At 40.6% G+C, this 27044-nt stretch overlaps 1 protein-coding gene across 5 annotated transcripts in view; it reads right to left on the bottom strand.

Moving 5' to 3' along the window:
* Positions 1 to 26381, bottom strand: part of PTPRA (protein tyrosine phosphatase receptor type A) — a 164977-nt gene extending 138596 nt beyond the window's left edge. For 2 of the 5 annotated variants that reach the window (XM_087445509.1, XM_014790124.2), the window contains exon 1: positions 26216 to 26381. The gene's annotated coding sequence lies outside the window, so the exon portion shown is untranslated. The remainder of the gene's footprint in view (positions 1 to 26215) is intronic. The other 3 variants (XM_087445513.1, XM_087445512.1, XM_087445514.1) reach the window with 2 other exon arrangements.
* Between the last annotated feature and the right edge of the window lie 663 nt (positions 26382 to 27044).

Here is a 27044-nt window from a genome sequence, read left to right as displayed (position 1 = left end):
GTTGCTGTATGTGGGATGCTGCCTCAGCATGGCCAGACAAGCAGTGCGCTGGGCCCAGGCCGCCAGTAGCGGAGCGCGCGCACTTAACCACTAAGCCATGGGGCCGGCCCCAACCCAATGCTAAATCTTTACAAGGAACAAGAAGGGGCCACCTGATGGCACAGCAGTTAAGTGCAGGTGCTCCGCTTTGGCAGCCCAGGGTTCGCAGGTTCGGATCCCAGGCATGCACCAACGCACCACTTGTCAAGCCATGCTGTGGCGGCGTCCCATATAAAGTAGAGGAAGATGGGCACGGATGTTAGACCAGGGCCAATCCTCCTCAGCAAAAAAATAAAAGAGAGGAGGACTGGCATCAGATGTTAGCTCAGGGCTAGTCTTCCTCACAAAAAAAAAAAAAAAGAACAAGAAAACAGATGGTTTATTCATTTGGGGGTAGGGAGGAGATTCCTTAATCCTCTACCACCCTCCTTAACCTAAAAAATAGTACATACATCAAAGATACCTTCCTTCCTTAAGTCTTTCATAAATGAATTCAGTACAACCTTCTCTAAACTTATTTTTCAGCCTTTACAACTTCATCAATAATTCTATTCCTTATGTATAAAAGGAATAGCCAACATTTGCTGAGTGCTCCCTGTAAGTCAGGCATGTACATAATTTAGCTCATTTACCTTCCCCACTACAACCCCATGAAGTGGATATTCCCCCCACTTTGCAGCTGAGAAAACTGAAGCACAGAGAGGTTAAGTAACTTGCCCAAGGTTACACATCTAATAAGCAGCAGAGATGGGATGTGAACCACGCAGGCAGCTTCGAATCCACAAGATATTTTAAAGAGCACGTTATTTCATATTTTCATTTCGGGGGGCCGGCCCCGGAGCGTAGCAGTGAAGTGCGCGCACTCCCCCGCTGGCGGCCCGGTGTTCAGATCCCAGGCACGCACCGAGGCACCACTTGTCAGGCCATGCTGTGGCGGCATCCCATATAAAGTGGAGGAATATACACACAGATATTAGCCCACGGCCAGTCTTCCTCAGCAAAAAGAGGAGGATTGGCATGGATGTTAGCTCAGGGCTGAGCTTCCTCAAAAAAAAAAAAAAAAAAAAAAAAAATACATATTTTCATTTCATTAGTGGATAGACTTTAGTTGGCCAGTTGAAAACCTTTATTGTGCTAAATAAAGCACAGCATATCTACAACTCTTAACATTTTGAATTCATAAAGTTAAAAACAAAAAATAAAATCCTCAAATTATAATTAGAAATGTTTTTAAATATTCTAAAAAAGGACTAACATTAATAATTCTGTATTTTATAGTCCTTCTGTTTGAATAAGACATAAAAATCTCTACCTAAATCACTGCAGTTTTGTTTAGAAACCTGTTAATACTTAACTGAATCACTTACATCTATTCAACAACATTCCCAGCCCCCCTCTGGGATGACCTGGAATCATCTGGCACCAACCTTCCCAAAACGTATTATTAAAGAATCTCATGCTTTTAAAAGGATCAGACCAGTGCTGGCAGCTGCCAAGAATGAGTTTACTGCGTGGTTTCCATGACTGCATCAATCCAAGACCAGCATAAGAGAGAAGACGTATCCTTGGAAACCAACTCTTGGCTTCTCTCAATTAAGAAACAGAGTACGAAAAAGAAGAGAAAATGCTTCAGAATAATCTAACTTGTGTTTAATGTGCCCACTGCACATGATAATCATGGGCAGAAGTCCTGTCCCAATCAAACTTGTGAGAAAGTTATGTGGTGCCTAGTGGAAAACCCCAAATTGGTTTTACAGAGAATTTCTTATGATCTGCATACAATATTTTGGTTTCAATCTTTAAAAGAAAATCACAACAGAAACTGTACCAATAAGAACTTCCTGAATAATATCTAATTGGGAGCAATACTTAGTACTCCCTCGATATTCTTACCATACAACTGCATGCTACCATCTGAATTATCCACACACATCCTGTATATTCTAGAAGTGTCCTTCGTTGTAGGAGTTGCAAACTGTGAAATTTCTAAATGGAAGATTTTTCTAAATTTGGGAGAGGACTGAATATATTTATGAAAATACCTAGACTTCATAACAGAAGTTACAGGTCCATTCATCTCAACTACATTTCTAAGACAAGAACTTCCAATGAAGTGCAAATGAGTTTTAATGAAATATATTAAGTACAACCTCTCAGGTTTTCTTAAACCGGGACCCTCCTTCCCCGGAGCTATAAATATATTTCCTGTCATCAATAGCAATGGCTGGAGCAACCTTTCTGTTCAAAAGAACTAAAAATACATTACTGTACATATCCTCTCTTCTGCTACCCACCCACCATTCCAAGAGGAACTGACAGAGGGAAATGTAGAGCTGTGTAAAATTCAGCTGAGAGCAGTGTAGAGAATGCAATTTTCCTCAAAAAAAAAAGAAAGGCTACCTTCAACTGCATGATGTCCAGAGAGATATTAATCGGCTATTACAGGGTCACAGTAAATTTTAAAATTTTTGGAGAAGCTCTTCCTGATCACAAGTTATATTTTGCATTTCATTAGCTGTTATTTGGGGACTGGTGTCATGTAATTAAACCATGTTAACAGAAATTCATGCATATTGGAACCATGCAAAGTGAGAACTGTCTGTATATAAAAATGGCTCATGGAACTAGATGGGGGCACTCAGCCAGCACTTCTAGTGGGGCTGGGACCAATGAGATGGCCCTCATGGTGAGGAGATTGTTACCTACAGGGGAATGGAGCAAAAAGGATCGAGAGCCAGATTCTCAATGTCAGAGAAAGGAGGTACAAATTCAGAAAGGGAGAAGACTAGATAAAACCCTGGGTGTTGGAATGAAACGAGAGGTATCAGAGTGAAATCATGGCTTTCAATATTTATAGGCAGATATGAATGTCTGTGTATGTTTATATGCATACATATTAAAATATTACAAACTCTCCAACCCAAACCCCAACATCTGTGTTTCACTTCCTGCCCAATAGGGGACATTCCCACCACTACAGCAATAAAGGCGCTCTCCTCCATGCTCTCCCCTCACTCCTTCTGCCTCCTGACTGACCCTGGTGCTTCCCCCATGTGGCCCTGCATAGCATAGTATGCCTCCTGCTTCTGGGGAACTGTAAGTAGTAAACTTCCTTCAACGGCTTTGACCCCTTCATGTCATCACTCAGTCATACCTATAGATTAAATCCAAGGTACATTTTAAAACAATATCCTACCTCTGACCTCTAACAGAGCCTAAGAGCAACAACATCCCAGTAGCAAGCAACATATCTGGTGTCCAGATCTTGTTTTCCAACTACATTCTCTAATAAAAGGAATCAGAGTTCCTTGATGAAATGGTTGATTCCAAGACTGGGGCAGTGAAAGTACAAGATGAGCATAGAAAATCTTCTGCCAAAAAGTAAGAAAAGTAAGTGATCAAAAAAATGATAGAGACATGAAAAAAAGAGCAGAGGAGCCAGCTTGACATGGTTCCCACTGGCCAAATCTGGGACAATTTGAGCATCAAAATAAATAAAAAATCAATAAAATAGGAATCCAGGAGTCCATGCTATGTTTACATGATTTAAAAAAAAAAAAAAAAAACAGGGAGAGAAAGCTTTTCCTTACAGTGAAATGCCAGATGACGATCGCAGAAGGAATGATGAAATTTTTAAAATTCACCATCTGGCTACCACTATAGTAATAACTGATTTAGGCACAAATCAGTAATGGATGCGAAAACTAGTAGGTGAAAATGTGATGACAAATGGACTATTTATACAACCTCAAAGTATCAGCCCACAAAATGTATATTATTTACTTATTAATTAGTAAGTGCAAAATACTTCTGAACTAACTTTACAGTGTAGAAACCTGTCAGACATCTTAACCAAGTGATAAAATTAACAACCAGTAATGAGACAAATTGACATGTGCTTCATGATATGATGCAGTCAGAACACAACATCATGTCTGTGGTATTCCTGCCAAAAATGTATAACCTAAGTCTATGAGAAAACATCCGACTAACCCAAATTGAGGAATATTCTACAAAGTAATCGGCCTGTTCTTCAAAAATGTCAAGATCACTGAAAACAAGTAAAGACTGAGGAACTATTCCAAATTGAAGGAGACTGAAAAGACATGATAACTAAGTGCAAGGCATGGTCCTGAATTGTCCCTGAATCGGAAAAACAAGGGGAAAGGGAAGAGGTTTTTCTGTTTCTGTTTTTGGAAGGGAGAGTTGGTTTTTCTGTTTTTTGCTGTAAAGAAGATAATTAGGAGATCACTGAAATTTGAGAGGGGTCTGTGAATTAGAGAGCAGCATTATGTCAATATTTATTTCCTAATTTTAATGGGTGTGCTGTGGTTATATCTATAGGAGAGTGTCCTTGTTTTTAGGAAATTCACTGACTTAGAGGTAACAGAGCATTATGTCTGCAACTTCTCAAATGATTCAAAAAAATTGTATAGATGGGCTAAAGCGACAAAGATAAGGCAATTTTGGTAAAATGTTAACAAGTGATCATTAACAATATGGAATCTGTATGAAGGATATACTAGGCCAAACAGCAAATAAATACTAATTTCCAAAGGACTGAAATCATATAGGCCATATTCTTTAACCACAATGCAATTAATCTATAAACCCCTTACAGAAAGATAACTAAAATGTCTGAAAATTAAAAGACATACTTATAAATAACCCATGAATCAAAGAAGAAAACCACAATGGAAATTAGAAAATAGTCTGAACCATTATTGAAAAATAATTCCAACCTAAATATTCGTAATCTGATGCCATCAACGTATAAGATAAAAAAGATAATACAGTACACATCATGACCAAATTGCATTTAATGTTAGAAACTAATTAATGAAAGGTAGTTGCCAGGGGCTAAGGGGGAGGAAGAAATGGGAAGTTATTGTTTAAAGTGTACAGAGTTTCAGTTGGGGATGATGAAAAAGTTCTGGAGATGGATGGTGGTGATGGCAGCACAAGAATTAATGTGAATATACTACTGAACTGTACAATTAAGAATAGTTCAAATAGTAAATTTTGTTATGTATATTTTACAATAAAAAGTTAGACAAACAATGAGCTAAAATAAAACAGCATTGGGGCCAGCCCCGTGGCGTAGTGGTTAAGGTTGCACGCTCTGCTTCGGGAGCCCAGGGTTCGAAGGTTTGGATCCTGGGCACGGACCTATGTACCGCTTATCAAGCCGTGCTGTGGCAGCGTCCCATACAAAGTAGAGGAAGATGGGCACAGATGTTAGCCCAGGACCAATCTTCCTCAGCAAAAAGAGAAGGATTGGCAACAGATGTTAGCTCAGGGCAACTCTTCCTCATACACACACAAAAAAACCAACATCATTTTCTCATAAAAATTTGATTAATATAAACCATTATATTGACAACTTAAAGAAAAATAATATGAATATCAATAGATGCAGAAAAAGCATGGGATATATTTCAACATCCATCCATAGAAACAAACCCCTTTAGACAAGGAATGCAGGGGAACTTCCTTAATCCTACAGCCAAATTGCCCTAAGAATCACAGGGTTGGATACAACAGACTCCTGTCAGATCAGGTAACACTGAATGGAATACAAAATATAAAATGCAAGCATCTTTCTTTTAAAATTCTATCACAACTATTTGAAATGTGAAAGACAGAAAAGAAGTTATCTCTTCTATGCTGATAAACATTGTTTTGATGTCAAGAAAAAATGCCTCAACAGAAAAATGGTTCTTTTAAGCTACTATCAGAAAAAATGGTTTAAGATTAACAACTTTAAAATCAAAATCATCATTTTGGGGAGGAAATTAATATCCAATGATTTCTTTAAATAGCACAATTCCATTTTCTAGAGTTACCTTTTCCAAAAGAGTTGTCCTGTTAGAATTACCAGGAAATTACGCTGTTTGAATTAGGCATTTCACAGGCAGATTACTGATATCTTCCTATAGCTAAGATGAATAACTGGGTACTTGAACTCTGATATTTTTTCAGACTAAACTCATTCAAGTCATGCTCCATTCAACTGTGGAGAAGGTTGGACCCTGGTCCATCCATTAATTTGTGGGTTGCAGCGGTCGAACTCTTTTCTGATAACCATCTTGGTCCTGCCTGCAGTTATTCCGTGTAGAGATGGTGTCACCACCTACGCAAGGCAATGTTGTCTTTGGACTCCATTTTCAAAGTTGGATTTGTCATTAATCAGCAACTGTACTCATGACTTTAAAGTTTCTTTTTCTAATTCAACGAAATTGTTATGAGAAATGATGTGTAGAAAACTGCCTTTCCTTTGGGCATTTGTGGACTCTGCTTAGAATGAGCAAAGCTGTAACGAGATCTACAACAAAATCACTACTGCAGGGCTTCTCCAGTGTGAGAGATATACAGACCTCTTTTAAAGGAACAAAAAATTCTTAACACACCTCCAATGCTAAGTTAAAATTTTTATTAATGAATAAATATAAACATAAAACTATGCTATCATATAGCTACAGAACCAAAACAAATTTACAAATATAAAAAATATAAAACTAATGAAATTCAAATTAACAATATTAATAGATAATAGACAATGCTGAAATGAAATCATCACTCATAATACAGATACAGTACTGACAACTACGATACCTTTTTTTTTAACTTGGCATGCTTAAACATATATGCCGTATAACACCAATTCTCTCACCACTTTCCCATTCAACAACTGCAAAGTTGCCCAGTGTACCCAGCACTACTTGGCCTTCCACTGTCCCACAAACTACTTACAACTAAAGATGTATATAATCAACCTAAATATACACACAAACATGGACACTGAAATTGTGCAGCAATACTCAGTTATAAGGTGGGCAGTCATTTATATGCTTATATTTCAGATTATTGAAATTTTTTAAACTATTAGAGTCTACTTAGAGAAACTTCTCTCCAAAATATATCCTAGGACCCTCATTTGGATACCAAACTACATTACTGAAAACATCCTCCACCATATCACACAATACCCCTTTTAAGAGAAAAATGCCTCAAACCTTAGTGCCAGGAAAGGCTATATTTTTCACTACTGATGATGGTTTATATCTTGTAAGTCAACTGAATCTCTCAGAACCTCTTTGCCTTGACCAATATGATTTGAAAGCTCAATATATAGTCTTCTTTAAATAACTGCACAGGATTGAATGGACTGCACTCTCTGTACTAATATCCCCAGGCTGCCTATCTCTTACCATGAGACTCTTACTTTCTCTTTACTCTGACTTCTTTATATATATTTATACATTTAAATTTTATTTGTCCTAATTGAGTAGGTAATCAAGCACACATTATAAAATTCAAAAATACAAAAGAAAATACAGCCTCTGCACAGCAAAAGAAACAATTAACAAAATGAAAAGGCAACCCATGGAATGAGAGAAAATATTTGCAAGCCATGTATCAGATAAGGGGTTAATATCCAAAATTTATAAAGAACTCATAAAACTCAGTAACAAAAAAACCAAACAATCCAATTTTAAAATGAGCAGAGTAACTAAATAGACATTTTTTTCAAAGAAGCCATCCAAATGGCCAACAGGTACATGAAAAGGTGCTCAACATCACTAATCATCAGAGAAATGCTAATCAAAACAATGAGATATCACCTCATGCCTGTAAGAATAACTATCATCAAGAAGACAAGAGATAGGGGCTGGCCCCGTGGCACAAGCGGTTAAGAGCGCGCGCTCCGGTGCGGCGGCCCAGGGTTCGCTGGTTTGGATCCGGGGCGCACACCAACGCACCACTTGTCAAGCCATGCTGTGGCGGCATCCCATAGAAAGTAGAGGAAGATGGGCATGAATGTTAGCCCAGGGCCAGTCTTCCTCAGCAAAAAAAGAGGAGGACTGGCAGACGTTAGCTCAGGGCCGATCTTCCTCACAAAAAAAAAAAAGACGACGACAAGAGATAAGTGTTGGCAAGGATGTGGAGAAAAGAGAAACCTTGTGGCACTGTTGGTGGGAATGCAAACTGGTTCAGCCACTATGGAGATTCCTCAAAAAATCAGAAATAGAACTACCATACAGGGGGCCGGCCCCGTGGCTTAGTGGTTAAGTGCGCGATCTCTGCTACTGGCAGCCTAGGTTCGGATCCTGGGCATGCACCGATGCATCGCTTGTCAGGCCATGCTGAGGTGGTGTCCCACTTACAGCAACTAGCAGGATGTGCAACTATGACATACAACTATCTACTGGGGCTTTGGGGAGAAAAGGGGGAAAAAAAAGGAGGTGGATTGGTAACAGATATTAGCTCAGGGCCAGTCTTCCTCAGCAAAAAGAGGAGGATTGGTATGGACGTTAGCTCAGGGCTGATCTTCCTCACAAAAAACAAACAAACAAACAAACCAAAAAAAGAACTACCATACAATCCAGCAATACTACTTTTGGGTATGTATCCAAAGGAAATGAAAACAGGTTACTGAAGAGATATATGCACTGCCATGTTTATTGCAGCATTATTCACAATAGCCAAGATATGGAAACAACCTAAGTGTCTATCAACAGATGAATGGATAAAAATGATGTGGTATATATATACAATGGAATAGTATTCAGTCATAAGAAAAAAATGAAATCCTGCCATTTACAACAACATGGATGGACCTTGAGGACATTATGGTAAGTGAGATAAATCACATAGAGAAAGAGAAGTACTGTATGATATCTCTTATATATGGAATCTTAAAAAAACGAACTCGAAAAAACAGAGAATGGAATGGTGGTCACCAGGGGGCTGGGGAGTTGGGGAACAGAAGAGATGTTGTTTAAGGGTACATACTTGCAAACTAGTAGATAAAGAAGTGTTGGAGATCTAATACACAGTGCAGAGACTACAGAAAACAAAACTGTATTATAAACTTTAAACTTGCTAAAAGACTGGATCTTAACTGTTTCCATCACTAGAAGAAATGATAATTGTGTGACACGATAGAAGTGTTAGCTAATGCTACAATGGCAATCATATTGCAACATAAATGTATCTAATCAATATGCTGTACACCTTAAACTTATACAATATGTCAATTATATCTCAATAAAATAAAAAGAACAACAAAAAAGAAAATACACTGAATAGAAGGTATCCTTCCCACCAGCAATCCAGTTCCCCACCCCCCAAGAGGTAATTAAATTACCAGTTTCTTCAGTGTCTTTCTAGAGAGCTCCTAAACACACATACACACACACACACACACACATTATGGTATTATATGTATTTCAGTAAATTACTTCAAATTCTCCTTAGAATGAGCTAGACCATAAGTACTTCCTTCACTGGCCCTAATATTTTAGAAATTACAGTGTTTTAGAATTAATTTTAGAGATAGAAGGATCTTAAACCATCAAGTTCCTTATCACTTTACGGATGAAGAAACTGTGACCCAGAGAGACCTGCCTAAAGTCACAGGGCTAATTAGTACTGCCAGAAATAGAGCTGAGGTCTGCTAACTTCAAATCTCTTCTTTGTCCAAGGTGTACTCAAATTTCTCTACATTCTTCACAATCACCAGGTGTTTAATTTGTCTTAACTGTATGAAGTTGGAAGCAGGAAGTTCCCCTTTGTAATGGATCTTTTCTCAGGGGGATGAAACATTGGTTATTCATGATTAAGCTGTTTAGCCACCATCTGTACAGAGAGATTTGCCCACACCAAACCCAACGAAATAGATACATCATCACTATCATTCTTGGTAATTTCCAAGACACAAAGCTAAAATTTAGTGTAGACACCCAGCCCTTCAAATCATAAGAAAAAGAAATGTTATTATATTATAGACCCTTATATCTTGGTTTTAGTTAATACCAGTTCGTCAACAAACATGTCTCTGTTTATTATATGCCTAGCACTTCATTCAATGTTCAACACAACTGTACTGAACTCCTAATAGGATTAGTAAGACATGCTCCTGAATAAATAATTGTCCTCAATAAACTACCAGGAAATCAGACATGAAAACAAGTAATTAAAATATCTTGTGGTCAATACCATAGTTGTTATGCCAATCCTAAAAGAAAGAAAAAACAATTCCTGGGAGAATTTAGGAGACTTCACTAAGTAGATGATACTTCAGCTGGGTCTAGAATAATAAGCAGTAGTAACATTACTTAAGTTTTTGTTTAATGAATTCAGTTTCAAAGAGAAAGATAAACTGAATCATACACTTACAGTCTTTGGCAGTTACAGTGAAGGTCACAAACTGTGGCACAATGTATTAAAAAACTGAATGTGAACTCTTTCAGACAGGTCACAGAACCTCCAGTGTAGCCCCAGATTCAATATATCTGCTTCTCTCATTCATGTTGCATGCGTGGCCTCCAAAGACATATTTGAGTTTGCAACCCTGACTGATGTAATGCAAAAGATAGAGGGGAATGAGAGGAGGGAAGGAGAAGAAAGAGGCATTTTAAAAACCTTCTGAGTTTTGATGGCCAATAGGCATATGAACAAGTGTTCAACATCACTAATCATCAGGGAAATGCAAATCAAAACGACACCAAGATATGTCCATTAGAATGGCTATAATCACCAGGACAAAAAACAACAAATGTTGGAGAGGATGTGGAGAAATGGGAACCCTCATACACAGCTGGTAGGAATGCAAACTGGTGCAGCCTCTATGGAAAACGGTATGGAGATTCCTCAAAAAATTAAAAATAGGGCCGGCCCCGTGGCTTAGCGGTTAAGTGCGTGCGCTTCGCTGCCGGCGGCCCGGGTTCGGATCCCGGGTGCGCACTGAGGCACCACTCCTCCAGCCATGCTGAGGCCGCGTCCCATATACAGCAACTAGAAGGATGTGCAGCTATGACAGACAACTATGTACTGGGGCTTTGGGGGAAAAATAAATAAATAAAATCTTTAAAAAAAAAAAAAAAATTAAAAATAGAAATACCCTATGATCCAGCTCTCCCACTACTGGGAATATATCCAACGAACCTGAAATCAACAATCCAAAGAGGCTTATGCACCCCTATGTTCATTGCAGCGTTATTCACTATAGCCAAGAAGTGGAAGCAACCCAAGTGTCCCTCGACTGATGACTGGATCAAGAAAATGTGGTGTGTGTATATATATATATATATATATATATATATATATATCACATTGTGTATGTGTGTGTGTGTGTGTGTGTGTATATATATATATATATATATATATATACACACACACACATACACAATGGAATACTACTCAGCCATAAAAAAAGACAAAATTGTCCTATTTGCAACAACATGGATGGACCTGGAGGGTATTACGTTAAGTGAAATAAGCCAGAAAGAGAAAGACAAACACGGCATGATTTCAATCATATGTGGACTGTAAACCAACAGATGGTCAGAAAGAACTGTATTGTGGTTACCAGGGGCAAGAGGGGTGGGGGATGGGCACAAGTGGTGAAGGGAGAAATATATATGGTGATTGACAAACAAAAATGTACAACCAAAATTTCACAATGTTATAAACTACTAAGACATCAATAAAAAAAAAAAAACCTTCTGAGTTTTGACAGCATTATAAGGGCTTAGAGTTTCTTGTTTAAATCTACTTTCCACTTTTGGAATCAGAATATCAAACCTACAAAACTAGAAGATTGAACAGGAAAAAGCAGCAAATAATAAAAAGATAGCTTTAGACGATGAGGCTAGGCTCACTGAATAGCTAAGTGAACTCACCTGCTACCACAAAACTCAAAGTGTAAGTAATATGAATCCATGCCTCAGCAAAATTACATATTGCTACACATTTTGGACCACCAGGATCCTTCTAAGACCATTAACCCGCATGTGACAACGTGTGGATTATCACGCAATATGACAGAAATAAGAACAGGATCTAGACCTAGATCAGCTTTGGGGCAGTCAGGAAGGTAATGCTAATTGGAGGAAATGATCCCTATCTAAGAAATTAAAATGCCAGGTAAAGAACAGGGAGATGGGCAGTTCAGCCAGAGGCAAAGGGCCTGCAAGAGTGCAGCACAATCAAGGGCAGTAGACACAGGGAAAAGGTAAAGCTAAAGGGTTAAGAGGGGTTGGATCGCAAAAGCTTTCTCTGATGAAGAGTGTGGATCTTATCCAGAGGACGTGAAGCTGGGAAGTGCTGTGATTAGATAAGGAAGTCAAAAAGATCACTCTTGGCAGCAATGTGATAAATTACCTGGAACAAGGAGCTAATAATGAGTAGACAACTGGGGAACCCGCAGCAGTCATCTAAGTGAGGCGAAACCCGAACTAAGGGACAGAAGAGATGGGGGCAAGTAGGCAAATGTGAGAAATATTAAAGGTAAAACAGAAGGAATGCATCACCAACCAGATGAACATCATCATCCAAGTTTCTAGTTTGGGGGACTGGGTTGTGTCATTCATCAGGATAAAGAATATAAAAATACAAACACATTTAAAGAGAAAGCGAGGTCAGTCCTGAGGCTGTGGTAGGTGCCTGGGAAACAGCATTGGGCTGTTTGGGCTACTGGAGATGACCAATAGGTTGTTGGCTATCATCCAATCTATGCTGAGGACAAATTTTCTAATTAGCTAGGAGATGGAAGCTGAAACCATGGGCAGAGGCATGTGCTTCCAGGAAGAATGTGTAGGATGAAACACAAGAGGGCTGAGGATGGAATCTTTGGTAAGTCAAAAAAAGAGTGGCCAGAGAAGAGGGGCCTAAGGGAACTGAGGAGGGGCCACAGAGGTACAGAAAAGAGTGTGTCACAGAACTCCAGGGAAGATAGTTTAGGGAGTAAATGCTATACAGTTTATCACATTTACTCAATTCTTCTCCCTCTCTCCTCCCTCTCCCATCCTTCCCAAATTTTCCCGTTAACACCAGAAGATTAAAATTTATTCTACGATAATTCATATAGCTACACTGCATCCAAAAAACTAGAAAGGAAAGACAGTTATAATCAAGATCATTATAATATTTCCTAACATTTATTGAAGGTTTACTATGTGCTAAGGACTGTACTAAGCACTTAACATGCACTATCTAATCCTTAAAACAAACATGCAGTAAAAGAGTACTACTGTTGAACCCATTTACTAGGTGAGGAAAGTGAGTGTCAGAATGGTTGAGTGCTTTGCCCAACTTCACAAAGCCCAGCAGGCATGGGATATAAACCCTAGTCACAGCCAACTCCCCAAATTAAAATAACTGTAAGGCCTGATAAGGAACATATGAAAGAAATACAAAATCCAATTTGATTTGGAAAAAAAATTAAGAGGTTAATTAAAAAAAAAAAAAGTACAGGGGTTGCAATACAAACCCCAGACATGGATTCTCCATTGATGCTGAATTCAGGACTCTAATAAAAGGAAGGGCACTTCTTGAGTAGACTCATTCTGGAAACACAGAGCCCTTAGTTCTCTTGTCTCAGTCTTGATCCTCTGACCAATAAATAGCTGTATCATGGTCCTATATTTTCAATCCAGTAACTTTGGCTCTGTTAGATGGTAAAGCTGTCCTCCTTAACGGGGTGAGCAACATTACAACTCCTAAAGAAAAAGAAGTGAGCAACAAGACAAAGTATATCAAACCCATGGTACTAATACTTTTGAGTTAAGTTTAGGACATGTGTTTTTTAAATGTTGGTAATTCCGATTCAGCTAATGAAAAGCACTGGAAGTCTTAAGAGAACCTGGTTTACTACATCTGTAAGTTTAATTTCTGAGTACTGCTGAAGTGCTTAAGGAGATTCTGCTTGTTAAGGTAGTAACTCTGACCTGTCAAGGACTGGTTTTGCTTGACAATGTATAAATGTATTTTAAACATCTAAGGAAATTTAATTCACTAACAAAAGGGTATGGAGAAATTTAATCTGTTAAACTTGAATTACCATTAATTAAAGAGCCAGTGAAAGTTACTGTTCTCATTTCTATACAAAAATTACAATGCTTACAATAACAAGACTAAAGGAAAACTAGGTTTTTAATTTGCCACTCAAATAAATTGAATATTAATTTGAAACCCAAGTAATTTTAAGTAGACCTTCTATGCACAAAAGCCCCATTCAGATATTAAAAAACTCACAGATAACCGAGCTGCTTTGTTATCCACTACTTGCTCTACAACAGCCTTCTTCAAAGTAGAACCTTTGAAAACTAAGTGCAACTAAGTATGAATTGTTTAAGCAATCTCTCCCATTAACACTGTAGAAACAGAACTGAACTCCATATAACCCCCCACCCAAAGGTAAGAACAGCACATCTCAATCTGCCTTAACACTCACCCCTTTGGATAAACATAAAACTCCCATATCTTCCTTTATTGTTAGTTGAAATGTCAAACTTAAGTAACTCATATTATATGGTGCATACTATTTCTGGAAGGTTTCACAAGTACTATTCATAGTACCTGGGGATGCCTCTGGGCAACCTGGAAGATGAGGGAAAGAGAATTACCTTTTACTGTATATTTTTAGTTCTATTTGAATATTTTAATATGTACATGTATTAATCATTCAAATATATACATGATTTTAAATGAAACAAAATTTTAAAATACAGACACTGACTTAAAAACATAAAATCATGTTTTTTATTTTTTAAAAAAATGCTTTTGCAAACTTACCTCCTCCCCACCATAGTCAGCCACCGTTGAGAATTACTGCCTTAGAGGGTCACAACTGCTGCCAATAGCACTACTGCTAACTGACTATGAACAACAGGAAGAAAAGGGATCTTCTATGACTTCTACCAACTAGTAGCAAGATCCTGGGCCAGGCTAACACCCCAGACTGGGGATAGAGAGAAACACCAGCTGGAAGTCACCGTGAATTGAGCCTCTGTTAACAAAGCGAGCAGGTCCAGATGGGAAGTAAGGAGCACTGGGAGGAGGGGTCTCACAGACAGAGCAGGCAGGAGGCACTGATTCAGGGACTGGTCTCACTCCCTGAAAGGTGGGTGAAGCATTCTTATCACTGGAGACATGGAAAGGGCCACTAGGAGAACAGAAGCATCCCTGTAAAAGCTCTATTCCATACCCCACCCCCAGTTCCTCTTAGAACACTGGAAGTCCTGGAACCATTCCACACTGCTCTGGTAAGAGTACTGCTGATACATCAACGGAAGACATCCTCTTTATTAATGGGTAGCATTATGCATTTACAACACTGTATTAAGCCCCCTGTCAACCAATGTTTGAAAACTAATTGCTGGTTAAGCTATTTGTCAATCAATATTTGAGATCTACTTGCACAATTCACAGCAGCTAGGTTTCAACTTCTTCCCATACACAAAAGTTCAGTTCACTAACAGTCATCTCTTCCAAAAAGCCAGAAATCTGGAACCCAACAATGCTTCTACTGATTTAAGCATCCATCTTCTACTGATTTAAATCATCCATCCCCATCACCCCACTACCCCAAACCAAGAACACCATCATCCCTGACAAATCTGTTCTTGTTGTTATGAGTGGGGTCGAGGCAATTCTGACTCCTAGTGGGCCTGTGCACAGCAAAGTGGAACCCTGCCCAGTCTTTTTGGCCATCCTCTCACCTTCCAGCACTGTATTAGTCAATGCTCTGCTGCTACTCGTAGGGTTTTCATGGCCAATTTTTTCAGAAGTAAGTGGCCAGGTGCTTCTTCCTAGTCTGTCTTAGCCTGGAAGCTCCACTGAAACCTGTCCACCGTGGGTGACCTTCCTGGTATTTGAAATACGGGGGGCACAGCTTTCAGCATCACAGCAACACGCAGCCACCACAGTCTGACAATCAACAGATAGGTGGTGTGGTTCCCTGACCAGGAAAGGAACCCTGGCCACGGCAGTGAGAGTACCAAATCTTAATCACTAGACCACCAGGGCTGGCTAAATCAGCTTCTAACAATCACCAAATTAATCTCTATGCTCTGTCCAGTCCATTCTCAACAGTAATGACAATCAAACCTTTTGACTGCACACCAGCCAATCAATCAATCCATAAATGCACACATTTTCACATATGTTTACCTATAAATATGACAAAGGTCCTAATACATAATGAATACTACAAAACACCCATTCATTTTCAAATGAAATAAAATAATGATTGCAATTTTTATATGGGTAAGTATAAAAACCATTAATGCTATCACTAAAATAATATTAAACTTGTTTTAAAAATATTTTAGTGTGATCCATATGATCAAATATTTCTCATTATGCTTGAAAAATCTCTTTTTAATACTTTATGACAGAGCAATCGGAGAGTCTGATTTCAAGTCAATACTTAGTTTTAATGGTTGTCACAGCCAAAAAGAAACATGGGTCCAAAAGGAAGAGGTGCTATAGCTGTGCTAACTAAATTGTGGTATTTACTTTTCCAATTCCTTCCAATTATACAAACATTTTCCCTTAAATTTGGCTAGCAAATGTCCGTCTTCCTTGATGCAGTTACTCTTGAAAACTAATCAGATGTTGCTTTTTTTATTTCTAACAAATGGATCTGAAACCCACTAAAACTATTGTCTTGGATTATTTTCTTTTTCAACTTTTTTTTTTGGAGGAAGATTGGCCCTGAGCTAACATCTGTTGTCAATCTTCCCCCTCCTTTCCCTTCTCTCCAAAGCCCCAGTAGAGCTGTATGTCACAGCTGTACATCCTTCTAGTTGCTCCATGTGGGAGGCTGCATCAGCTTGGCTTGATGAGCAGTGTGTAGGTCCACGCCCAGGATCCAAATCGGCGAACCTCGGGCCGCCGAAGTGGAGTGCATGAACCTAACTGCCATGCCACCGAGCTGGCCCCTCTTTTTTAACTTTTTACTATGGGAATTTTGAAACACAGCAAAGTAGAGTGAACTCTAAACTCTTATATACTTATTATCCAGCTTTGATAATTTTCAATATATGGTAAATCATCTATAACCCTCCAAAAACAATGAATTATTTTAAAGCTAATTCCAGATATCATATAATTTCATCCATAAATACTTCAGTACTTATCGCTAAGAGAAAAGAGTCTTTCCTTTTAATATAACTATACTACTATTATTACAACTTAAAAAAATGAAAATAATTGTTTAAAAATCATCTAATACACAGGTGGTATTGAAATTACTCCCAATGGTCTCATAAATATCTTTTTATAGTTGGTTTGTAAGAAAAAGGATCTAAACAAGGTCTACACATTACATTTAGTTAATATGTCTCAACTCTTAATCAGTAAGAGTTCCTCCAATTTTTTTTCCTGCCATTTATTTGAGGTAACTGGGTCCATGTGTCCTATAGAATTGCTCACATTCTAAACTTTCTAATTACATTCTGTAAACTGGTTGCTAGATCTAGAAGCTTAATCAGAGTCAGGTTTGACATGATTTTGCGGGGGCAAGAATATTTAATGAATGGTGTCATATTTTTCCTATTGTACATCATCAGAGGAACATAGGGTTTGGCTGTACGCATTTTAGAGAGGTTATGATTGATCAGAAGATTGTCAGTCTTATCCTTCTGTCATAAACTTCCTCAATGGTTTTAACAGCCACTGATGATCAATGCCTAGGTCCTTCATTTCATTAGATCTGGAAATTTTCTTAGAAATACATTTGGAGATTTTTATCAGGTAAAAAATTTATGTTTCCAAATTTTTCATGTGTAAAATTATGAGAGTCTTTCTAGGTTTAACAAAATCACAATGAGCTCATCAGTCATTAGGGAAATGCAAATCAAAACCAAAATGAGATACCACTTCACACTCACTAAGATGGCTATAATCAAAAAGAGAGTAACAAGAGTTGGTGAGGACACGGAGAAACTGGAACTCCTGTGCCTTGCCGCTGGGAATGTAAAATGATGCAGTTGCTTTTGAAAACAGTTTGGCAGCTTCCCTAAAAGTTAAACAGAGTTATTACCATTTAACCCAACAATCCAACTCCCAGGTATATACCCAAGAGAAATGAAAACATGTCCACACAGTATCTTGTAAATGAACATTCACAGCAGCATGATTCATAACACCAAAAAGTGGAAACAACTCAAATGTCCACTGATAAATGGATAAACAAAATGTGCTATATCTACACAATGGAATATTATATTATTCAGCTTTAAACAGGAATGAAATATTGATACATGCTACAACATGGATGAACCGACCCCAAAAACATTATGCCAAGTAAAAGAAGCCAGCCACCAAAGCCACATATTGTATGATTGCATTTATATGAACTGTCCGGAATAGGCAAATCCATAGAGACAGAAAGATCAGTGGTTGCCAGGGGCTGGGGGGAGGGTGGAATGGGGAGTGAAGCTAATGGATACAGGATTTCTTCTTGGGGTGATGAAAATGTTCTGAAATTAGATAGTGGTGACAGTTGCACAGCTCCATGAACACACTAAAAATCAATGAATTGTACCCTTTAAAACGGTGACTTTTATGGTATGTAAATTATATATCAATAAAGCTTATTATTTTTTAATTATGAGGAAAACGCTATCCCATAGCACATTTCTTTCTAAGAAAAAAGCAGTTGCTTTCTCATTCACAGTTAAAATAACATCTTTACTTGAAGAGATAAAGTATATTAATTTTTTAAATAATATTTGCTGGGTAGCCATTTATCACAGACAAAGTCAGCATTTTTTTTTTTTTGGTAAAAGAAAAATGCGTAACATCAACAACTCCACCACCAGATAACCAAGGAATCGTAACCTGCCTCAAGAGTCCATGAAGAGGCATGAATGAATTTCATCCTTCATTCATCAAAACAGCTGTTCTGTCAGTAGCTTACATTAGACAATTATTCCATACAGCAATGTTAAGGCAGTCATTTACTATTAAGACTATGTCTTCTCCAGTACAACTTTCCCCCAGTAGCTCACAAAAGAAGTGACTTTTCTTGGATTTAATTATTAAAAGAGAATCTAGCAAATACTAAGCCATGCTAGAAGCTTCTATATTTTTACAACTATATAGCAAACTTCCCACACTGCAAACTGTGTTCTAAGTGTTTGTTCACATCTTCAGCAACATTTTCTATGCATCTTATAAGAATATTTGCTGACAAAGGAATGTGTTTTGGTTTCTTGACATATTATTTCCATGTACTATATCAGTCTTTTTTTTTGTGAGGAAGATCAGCCCTGAGCTAACATCCGTGCTAATCCTCCTCTTTTTGCTGAGGAAGACCGGCTCTGAGCTAACATCTATTGCCAATCCTCCTCCTTTTTTTTTCCCCCCAAAGCCCCAGTAGATAGTTGTATGTCATAGTTGCACATCATTCTAGCTGCTGTATGTGGGACGCGGCCTCAGCATGGCCGGAGAAGTGGTGCGTCAGTGCGCGCCCGGGATCCGAACCCAAGCCTCCAGTAGCGGAGCTCGCGCACTTAACTGCTAAGCCACGGGGCCGGCCCCATATCAGTCTTTCTTTTTAAAAAAAGACTGGGGGCGGGGGGGGGGGGGGGCGGCCCTGCCAATGGTATGTGCCTTTTTATCTTTTGTAAGAACAAGAAACCTCAAAATACATACTTTAATCATTAGGCTAGTAAAATTTTGTAGAGCATCTGAACGAACAGCCTATGACTTTAAACATCATTATAAAAAAAAATGTAGAGGGGCCAGCCCCATGGCTTAGCAGTTAAGTGCATGCGCTCCGCTACTGGTGGCCCGGGTTCGGATCCCGGGTGGGCACCGACGCACCGCTTCCCCAGCCATGCTGAGGCCGCATCCCACATGCAGCAACTAGAAGGATGTGCAACTATGACATACAACTATCTACTGGGGCTTTGGGGAAAAAAAAGGAGGAGGATTGGCAATAGATGTTAGCTCAGAGCCGGTCTTCCTCAGCAAAAAGAGGAGGATTAGCATGGATGTTAGCTCAGGGCTGATCTTCCTCACAAAAAAAAAAAATGTAGAGGTTCTCTTTATGTTCCAGATGCTTAGTTTTCAAATGTCTTGGTACTAGTGATAGTCATATTTCATTATTTTATATCTGAAGGTTCTATATACCCTTTTTTTTTCTTTTTTGGTGAGGAAGACCAGCCCTGAGCTAACATCCGATGCCAATCCTCCTCTTTTTGCTGAGCAAGATTAGCCCTAGGCTAACATCCGTGCCCATCTTCCTCTACTTTATATGGGACGCAACCACAGCATGGCTCGACAAGCGGTGCATCGGTGGGCGCCGGGGATCCGAAGCTGCGAACCCCGCGCCACCGAAGCGGAGCGCTCGCACTTAACCGCTGCGCCACCGGGCCGGCCCCTCTACATACTCTTAAAGCAAGATTCCTATTAATGACAGAGGATGTAAAGCCACGTTTCAAATAGGCTTGATGCTTTCCAATGTAATAAGAGCTGACTTATTTAATCACCAAGAGCTCATATAAGGAGTTGGACAAAGGTCAGCTCTGCCATTTTGTTTGCTTGCTTGCTTGTGCTTGCATTACTAGTATTTTCTTCAATCACTGGTTTCTTTGCGGAAATCATTTTAAGCCACTTGTCCATTCTGTGAAGGTTAGTTTAACGAAAACTGGATAATATAAACTGTTATTAATATGTAGCAATATACTGAAAAGAACATGTATGAATATGGCTCTGCCTGCTCACTGCAGAACTCCCTTCTCTTCCTCCAGGACATCCAAAGTTAACACATTAACACTGTGTGACCTATAGACCTAAGAAGATGCCAGTGACAATCCCTAAATTTAATGTTTTATCATTTTTTAGATAAAAATAATAAAAAGAAGCTCTAAAATTTTCTTCTAGCATCCCAGTGAATCATCTGTCTACCTCACTTTGAAAACTACGGCTCTAGATTGCAGTCACAGTCAACTTTTTACAACTGCCAATCAGATCACTCTCCTCCTCAAAATCTTTCAATGGCTTAGCTCTGCCTTCAGCATAAAGCTCAAAATCCTTGCATAGTATGCAAGGCCCTCAACATTGGCCGCCCCTGCCTCTCTCTAGTTCAGTGGTTCTCAACCCTGGCTGCATATTAGAATCACCTGGAGAAACACACATACACACATACATAAATAAATAAAAAAAAAGAAAAAAAGAATCACCTGGGGAGTTAAAAAATATATACATTCTCAGGCCCCACTCCAGACCAATTAAATCAAAATACCTGATGGTGAGGCATTGCATCCTCAATTTTTCTAAGTTCCCCAGGAGAATCTAAAGTGCAGCCACGGCAGAGAACTATCCCCTCCTAGTCACCACGTCAGTCAGCTTCTGGTGCTCACCAAGTTCTCAATTAGGCCTTGCTACTCCAAGAGCGATCCACGCACCAGCAGCATCTGCCTCACTGGGGAGCTGGTAGTAATACAGAATCCCAAGTCCCACCCCCGACCTACTGAATCAGGACTTGGCATTTTAACAAGATCCCCAGACGGTTCATGTGAACATTCAAGTTAGAGAAGCATTACCCTAACCTATCAAACCCCTTCCCAGCTCAGGGCCTTTGTAAGCACTGTTTAACTGCAAATGTATTAACACTGAACTTCTCTGGCACTCCCAAGACATTTTGTCCTTCCCCTTTGATCACATCTGTAATTACCATAAGGTGATTAACGCCTGGCTACTACACTAGCCCCTAAGTGTCACAAGGACAGACATCACATCCATGTTACTGTGAGGTATCCTAAGCTCCTGGCACAATGTATGGTATTTTCAATTGAACAGCATCTGGTCTTATATCTCATACCAGTATGATCTTAACCTAAATCTCCACAATATTTCTGGTCCCATCAACCATGTCTTTCTTCAAACAAGTTGGCTTTAGCTATATTACTTGGATATGATATATATCACAGCACTGTACTTATTTCAAAATCTAAAGGGGCTACTGGTCTCTTTTTCTAAAGAAATGTAAATTAAACCTAATTCAAAGTATCATTACATTTCTTTTAAATTAATAAAATCAAATACTATGTTTTGTTTGTAACAGCATTGGCTGGATTGTCAGGGAGCAGGGAAATTGCTGATAGTTGCATAAACTAGTTCAACCTTTCCAGACAGCAATTCCGCACTGAAACTGTTCCTGACTCAGTGAACCCACTTTAGGAGATAAGAGTCCAAGAAAATAATCCAAAGGAAGTATTTGAACATGGGTGCTCAGAAGTACCATTATAATAGAAAAAAGGAGGGGAAAAAAAGGAAAGAATAAAAAAGATTGTACAAACAACCGTAATCAATATAGATTACTATATTGATAGCATATATATTATCAACATAGAATACTATACTATGACTTAAGATGAGATACATGAGTAAATAAAATATTTGATGCTATTCAAGAATACAAAAATCAGATACTGTATGGACTGATTACAACTATAAAAAAATCTATGCCTGTACACTGACACAAATGGATATAAATTTAGAATAAAGTAAATATAGTTTTACATTTAATGGATTCTCTTTTCTATAGAGAATACATTAAAACAAATTTTAATGTTGGGTTATCTGTGGGTTTCCTGCTAGGTTTTATCAAGTTAGTGTTACATTACTTCTGTTTTTGTTGTACTCAGACTCACTAAAAAAACATTTCTTCAGCTTTGGCATCTGGGAACATTTATTAATTACTGCACTAAAGACAAGATTCTATATTTGGCCAGCTTCCTGCTTACAATTCAAACTTCACCTGCATCTCATTTTTTCCACGTTAAGGTGGAGAAAAATAACACAACAATGCTTACAAATCAACTCTGAGCGCCTCCAATGAAAGGTGCCGGGCAAATACAAATCAGAGCTGCTTAAAAAACCACCACCACCCAGAATGACTGTCTTGCGCAAGTCACTTTATCCTTCTGAGACTCAATGTCTCCCCCTGTAAAATGAAAGAAATAGGCTAGAATCACATGGGGAGAGGCAGTTAGGTGAGGGAAAAGTAGGCATATGATATCTGAAAAAGCATCCCAGGCGATCCTGATGTATACTGATGAAAATCTGTTGCATTTCATTCATATTTTGGGGGAGAGGATAACTTAGGACAACCCCCTCGAAGGGGTGGTGATTTGGCTACATGTCTGAACATTTAAAATGCAACTTGACCCAGTAATTTTACTTGTAGAAATATACTGTTAGATAATTTTACACAAGAGCACATAAAATATGTTCAAGAACATTCATTGTAACTGCTGTAACAGAAAAACTTGGAAACAACTTCAATGTTGTTTAACCCGAAGACTAGTTACAAATTATTGTGCAGACATACAATGATATAAGAATGTCAACAAAAAGAATGAACAGGGGCCGGCACAGTGGCATACTGGTTAAGTTAGTGCGCTCGGCTTCCAGGTTCAGATCCCGAGCGCGGACCTACGCACTGCTTATCAAGCCATGCTGTGGCAGGCGTCCCACATATAAACTAGAGGAAAATGGGCACAGATGTTAGCCCAGGGCCAATCTTCCTCAGCAAAAAAGAGGAGGATTGGCAACAGGTGTTAGCTCAGGGCTAATCTTCCTCACCAAAAAAAAAAAAAAAAAAACAAGAATGAACAGCTCTATATGTACTAATACATAATGATTTCCTAAATATGTTAAGTCAAAAAGAGCAAGGTGTGACTGGTACGTACCATGGGGGCAGGAATATGGATAGGTAGACACGTTTATAAAGGAATAGTGTCTATGTAAGGCTACAGAAACTGGAAACTTCAGCCATCTCTGGGGAGGTCAGGGGAGGAAGGAGACTTATTTCTCTACATATACTCTTTTGTACTGCTGGAATTTTTTCTCATATGTATTTAACATCTTTTCCCGAAACGGAGCAGGATTCTCTTTAGGTCTGCTTCTGGGTCTAAGAGCTGTGATTCTGCCTCTGTGGGGCCTTTCCATTGCCTCCTAAATTGCAGGGGCATTAGCATCTGGCCCCACGCTGCCCCTCTCCAAAGCCCAGTCAGCCCAAGTCTCTGACGTTCTTTAAAATCTTCCAGTTTGGGCAGTGGCTCTCCCCTGCCCAAACTCTAACACAGCACATACAACCCTTCAACCTGCCCCTAATCTCATCGCCCACCCTTCTTCCCTCTATCCAATCCAACTATGCTTAACCACTCTCTGCTTTCCAAGGACAGTGGGTTCCTTCCACCTCCAAGCCTGCTTGTGCTATCCCCTTTCCTGTATTGTGTCTACCACAAACTCCTACGCATCCTTCATGACCCAAAGGCCCCCTTGCAGGAAAGCTTTCTCAGACCATCCAGGATGGAATGCTGTCTATACAGCCAGGCAGATGCTCTGGACTAGACTGCCAAAATTCAAATCCTGACTATTCCCTCATCTGCCCAGTGTATGGCCTCAGTTTCCACTCGTGTCAAATAGGAATAAGCTTCTATATGACTGTTGAAAGGAATAAGTAAGTAATCTGTAGAAAGCATTTATTACATAGCCTGTCACAAGGCAAATAAAAGATAACAGCTATTATTATTACACTCTTATAGCATCTGTGATGTATTTGTATCCACCTGTCCCGCATTAAACTGTGAGCCCCCTCAAAGGTAAAGATGAGACTTCCTCACTTTTATTTTGTATCCCAAGCACTTCGCCTCACAAATAGAAGGCACATGAACTACTTAAGTCAGAGGACTGGCTCTTCTGGTTCTGAATTTCACCCAAATGGTAAATAAGTGGCTAAAAGGTACCCAGTGAACAGCCTGCTAGATCCCACCATGTCTTAGAGCACATATATTAGCCAGGCCACTTCAGGCAGGCAGAGGTGAAAAAGAGACCCTTTCAGAGTCAAGCAGACTGGAGGCAAGTGGAATGAGATCTGCCAGTTCTTGCCTGCTGACTACTTATGGGGGCTCGATGGGATGGACATGAGGAAAGGGGGAATGAGAGATACTAAAAGGCCTAGGCGTGCACTCAAAGCAGGACTCCAGGAAAGATTCTCTCTGGGAATTGGGTACCTGGAAGTAAAAAAAAAAAAAGCTGAGACATAAGGGGGAAGAAATGGGATGGGACCTACAAGACAATTGGGAGGGAGAATCCTCTCACCACAGAAGATGGAAAGGTAAACAAGACACAGCTCCTGCCCTCAAGAAGGTTCTCAAATGAGAAGGGGTTTTAAAGGAAGAGGTGAAGCTTGGCAGGTAAAAAGGTGGGGAGGAAAGAGAATCACACAAGCAAAGGCATCCAAACATTCGAAGAGGCAGTCCAGCAGCTCTGCAAGGCTAGGGAGGGGGAGGAGGGGAAGGAGACATGAAGGATTAAACTAAAAGTAAAAGAGTAAGTTGAGGAAAGACTGTCGAGGGCCTTGCATGACCTGATAAGGCATTTTGGGCTTCATTCATCCCATGGGAAAAGGAGAGGGAGGGACTTTTTAAGTAAACAAATGACAGCATCAGATCTGTGTTTTTTAAAGGAGTGGCCAAGCAGGAAGATGTGCGACCATCTTCCCCCATCAGCCCTCCCCTCGCCCACCATCTTCTCGTTCTAGAGCTGCCTTAATGCAAGCAGGTGGCAAATGAAGCAATCTCCCTGGAGACGTGACTGGTTCTAGAGCAGGAATCCCTACCCTGGGCAAAGGCTTCTGAAGGCACTCACCCTGCCTGGGGAGGTTCTGAATATTCCTCTTTTCCTGTCTTACAAACATCATCACTGACCTCAAAAAAAAGAAAAACAAAAAACCCTCAACACTGGGCTTAGCTCTGCCATTATTATTTTTATCTTCCGGAAATACAATCAGAAACTAATGTTTCAAAAACCGATATTCTTTATTTTATTCACCAAAAGGAAAAAGGGAGGGGATTTGCATTCCCACTTGGCTCATTGCGAATTCTGGGCAGCTCTGAGCCCCTACTCCCTTAAGCAGCCTCAACAGTTGGGAGTGGGTGGAAAAGAGAGGGACCTGGGAGAGGGGCCAGGAGGGCTTTAAGGGAAAGAAAAGTTGGTCCCTGCAAGAGCAAACGTTCTCATGCCAGGAGCTGTCCTCTTTCTTCCCATTAAATGGACCTGAGCAAATTCTGTTCTCGCTGTTCCAAGTTTCTTCTTTCAGAATGAACTACGGCAGCGCCCTGGCCCGGGCCCAGGAGGACGCACGCGAGGTTCCTGGGCAGTGCGGAGGGGTCGGCGCCCTGTCCGGCACGTTTCCGGGGACCCCCCCTGTGGACAGCGCAAGGAGGTGGGATCCGGCTGGAGACGCCCGATGGATTCTACCCGGAAAAGAGGGATCTGGGCTCCGGCCGAGGACCCCTCCCACCTGCGCCCGGGAGCGCCCGCCCCTCCAGAGCCCACCCGGGCGGCGGCGGCCGCGAGCACTCACCGAGTCCGGCGCTGGGCGGGACCGCGGGGGACGAGGACGGCGGCTCCGCCTCGGCTCCGCGGCGGCGTCTCGGCCCGCCACACGCCCTCAGGGCCGCCGCCCGGCCCGCGGCTCGGAGCCCCGCAGCGGCGGCGGCGGCCTCGCCTCCATGGCGAGGAGAAGCGGCTCAGGAGCGACTGGGCGGGCGGCGGTGATGGCGGCGGCGGCCCCGGGTCCGGGCTGGGTCGCGCGCGCGTCTCTGTCAGTGCCGCGCTCGCCGCAGCCTCGCTCCCGACCTGGCCTGGGCTGTAAGGCGCCTCCTCATTGGCGGTTCAGAGACGGGCTCTGATTGGCCCACACCGAACGGGCGTCTCCGGCTCTCGCGGGCCCCGCCCTTGCGCGCCTCCGAGCGCCGGCTCGCCCGCATCGGGATCAGAGCCGGATCTCACGGTCTTTGCGTCTCCGGGTCTCACGCTTGGCCTGGGAGATGTGCGCCCCACGGCAGCCCACTCCTCAGGGAAGCGGGACCCCGGGAGCACCGGCCGTCCGTGCACCAACGCCTTCCTCCTCTCTACAGTCCCAGCCCCCTGGACTTGGGCCATCTTCCCAGTTTACAGATGCGGAAACTGAGGCCAAGTACAATTTACACCAATGTCTAGAGCCCAGGGCGGCCTGGAACTCAAAAGCCGCCTCCCCACCCCTCTCTCCAAACGTGTTCCATTCGGACTATTTTTTTTTTGCTAATTGCTGCAAGGTATTTAAAGGAGCAAGGCTCTCACTGGGGAGAGAGGAACCTGCAGAGCTCCTGAAACAGGCCTGGCATCGTGGGTGTCATCTTACATCAAGTCGG

The sequence above is a fragment of the Ceratotherium simum genome, chromosome 21 (assembly GCF_057802395.1).
Source record: "Ceratotherium simum simum isolate JZ-2026a chromosome 21, ASM5780239v1, whole genome shotgun sequence".
In the NCBI taxonomy this organism is placed as follows: Eukaryota; Metazoa; Chordata; class Mammalia; order Perissodactyla; family Rhinocerotidae; genus Ceratotherium; species Ceratotherium simum.
The sequence above is the reverse complement of the archived record's forward strand: the minus strand, read 5'-3'. Positions and strand labels throughout refer to the sequence as shown.